The sequence below is a fragment of the Otolemur garnettii genome, unplaced genomic scaffold (genome assembly GCF_000181295.1).
Source record: "Otolemur garnettii isolate 467f Iridium unplaced genomic scaffold, OtoGar3 scaffold00249, whole genome shotgun sequence".
NCBI classification, from domain to species: domain Eukaryota; kingdom Metazoa; phylum Chordata; class Mammalia; order Primates; family Galagidae; genus Otolemur; species Otolemur garnettii.
Genome location: NW_003852644.1, coordinates 1,447,323 through 1,450,840, shown reverse-complemented (window position 1 = coordinate 1,450,840; position 3,518 = coordinate 1,447,323).

Below are 3,518 nucleotides of genomic sequence, written 5' to 3'. Positions count from 1 at the left end.
AACGTAAACTCACTCAGAAACTTTTGATCAAATTTCAACTTCCACGGTGGTGAAAGGATTAAAAATGTCCACTGGACTTTCGAAAAACTCAATGCCCAAAATTCTACCAGGCTTATCAATACTCTCAATTAATATGAATGGCTTAAATTTTCCTCTAAAGAGGCACAGTTTGGATGACTGGATATAAAAACTCAAGCCAAATATCTGCTGCATACAAGAATCTCATCTTACCTTAAAAGATAAATATAGACTCAGGGTGAAGGGATGGTCATCTATAATGCAGGCATATGGAAATCAGAAAAAAGAAGATGTTGCAATTTTATTCTCAGATACAATAGGCTTTAAACCAACAAAAGTAAGGAAAGATAAGGATGGTCACTTCATATTTGTTAAGGGTAATATGATGAGATTTCAATTATTAACATGTATGCACCAAACCACAATATGCCTCAAATTTATAAGACAGACTCTAACAGACATGGGCAACTTGATTTCCTCCAGCACCATAATAGTTGGAGATTTTAACACCCCTTTGGCAGTGTTTTATAGACCCTCAAATAAGAAGCTAAGAAGCTAGCAAAGAAATTTTAGATTTAAACTTAACCATTCAGCAACTGGATTTAACAGACATCTACAGAACATTTCATCCTAACAAAACTGAATACACATGCTTCTCATCAGCCCACAGAACATACTCCAAAACTGATCACATCTTAGGTCACAAGTCTAACCTCAGAAAATTTAAAAGAATAGAAATTGTTCCTTGCATCTTCTCAGACCATCATGGAAAAAAGTTGAACTCAATAACAACAGGAATATGCATACTCATACAAAAACAAGGAAGCTAAATAACCTCATGCTGAATGATAGCTGGGTCATAGATGAGATTAAGAAGGAAATTACCAAATTTTTGGAACAAAACAATAATGAAGACACAAATTATCAGAACCTCTGGATACTGCAAAGGCAGTTCTAAGAGAGAAATTTATAGCACTGCAAGCCTTCCTCAAGAGAACAGAAAGAGAGGAAGGTAATAACTTAATGGGACATCTCAAGCAACTGGAAAAGGAAAAACATTCCAATTCCAAACCCAGCAGAAGAAAAGAACCAAAATTAGAGCAGAATTAAATGAAACTGAAAACACAAAAATTATACAACAGATCAATAAATCAAAAAGTTGGTTTTTTGAAAAGGTCAAAAAATAAATAAACCTTTAGCCAACCTAACCAGGAAAAAAAGAGTAAAATCTCTAATTTCATCAGTCAGAAATGGCAATGATTAAATAACAACAGATTCCCTAGAAATAAAAAAAATCCTTAATGAACATTACAAGAAACTTTATTCCCAGAAATATGAAAATCTGAAGGAAATTGACCAATACGTGGAAGCACTTCCAAGACTTAGCTAGAATGAAGTGGAAATTTTGAACAGGCCTAGATCAAGTTCTGAAATAGCATCAACTATACAAAATCTCCCTAAAAAGAAAAGCCCAGGACCAGATGTTTTCACATCAGAATTCTACCAAACCTTTAAAGAAGAACTAGTACTATATTACTCAATCTTTTCCAAAATATAGAAAAAGAAGGAATATTTCCCAACACATTTTATGAAGCAAACATCACCTTGATCCCCAAACCAGGAAAAGACCAAACAAGAAAATAAAATTATAGAGCAATATCATTAATGCATATTGATGTGAAAATATTCCATAAGATCCTAACAAACAGAATCCAGCAACACATCAAACAAATTATACACCATGACCAAGTGGGCTTTATCCCAGGGTCTCAAGACTGGTTCAATATATGTAAATCTATAAATATAATCCATCACATAAACAAATTAAAAAACAAAGACCATATGATTCTCTCAATTGATGCAGAAAAAGTTTTTGATAATATCTAGCATCCATTCATGATCAGAATGCTTAAGAAAATTGGTATAGGCTTGGCACCTGTGGCTCAAGCGGCTAAGGCACCAGACACACACACCTGAGCTGGCAGGTTCAAATACAGCCCAGGCCCACCAAACAACAATGACGGCTACAAAAAAAAAATAGCTGGGCATTGTGGTGGGCGCCTATAGTCCCAGCCACTTGGGAGGCAGAGGAGGAGGAATCGCTTGAGCCCAGGACTTGGAAGTTGCTATGATCTGTGATGCCACAGCACTCTACCCAGGGTGAAAGCTTGAGGCTCTGTCTCCAAAAAAAAAAAAAGAAAAGAAAAGAAAAATGGTATAGAAGGGACATTTCTTAAACTGATGGAGGCCATCTACAGCAAACCCACAGCCAATATTTTATTGAATAGAGTTAAATTGAAATCGTTTCCACTCAGATCAGGAACCAGGCAAGGTTGTCCATTGTCTCCACTGCTTTTTAACATTGTAATAGAAGTCTTAGCTATCACAACTATGCAAGATAAGGCAATCAGGGATATCCATATAGGGTCAGAAGAGATCAAACTTGCACTCTTTACAGATGATATGGTTGTATATCTTAAAAACACCAGGGATTCTACTACAAAACTCTTAGAAGTGATCAAGGAATACAGTAGCATCTCAGGTTATAAAATCAATACTCATAAATCTGTAGCCTTTATATATACCAACAATAGTCAAGCTGAAAAAACAGTCAAGGACTCTATTCCATTCACAGTAGTGCCAAAGAACAAAATATTTGGGAGTTTACCTAACAAAGGACGCAAAAGATCTCTATAAAGAGAACTATGAAACCCTAAGAAAAGAAATAGCTGAAGATGTTAACAAATGTAAAAACATACCATGCTCATGGCTGGGAAGAATCAACATAGTTAAAATGACCATACCCCCCAAAGCAATATACAGTTTTAATGCAATCCCTATTAAAACTCCACTGTAATACTTTAAAGATCTCAAAAAAATAATTCTTCATTTTACATGGAATAAGAAAAAACCTCAAATAGCCAAGACAATACTCAGAAATAAAAACAAATCAGGAGGAATTATGCTACCAGACCTCAGACTATGCTATAAATCGATAGTGATCAAAACAGCATGGTACTGGCATGAAAACAGAGAGGTAGATGTATGGAACAGAATAGAGAACCAAGAGATGAACCCAGCTACTTATCGTTATCTGATCTTTGACAAGCCAAATAAAAACATTCAGTGGGGGAAACATTCCCTATTTAACAAATGGTGCTGGGTGAACTGACTGGCGACCTGTAGAAGACTGAAACTGGACCCACACATTTCACCATTAACTAAGACCCACACCTCTCACCATTGACAAGCCATTAGACTCTCACTGGATTAAAGATTTAAACTTAAGACATGAAACTATAAAAATACTAGAAGAAAGTGTAGGGAAAACTCTTGAAGAAATCAGCCTGGGCGAATATTTTATGAGGAGCCCCCCTCCCCAAGCAATTGAAGCAACATCAAAAATACACTACTGGGACCTGATCAAAGTAAAATGCTCTTGCACAGCCAAGAACACAGTAAGTAAAGCAAGAAGACAGCCCTCAGAATGGGAGAAGATA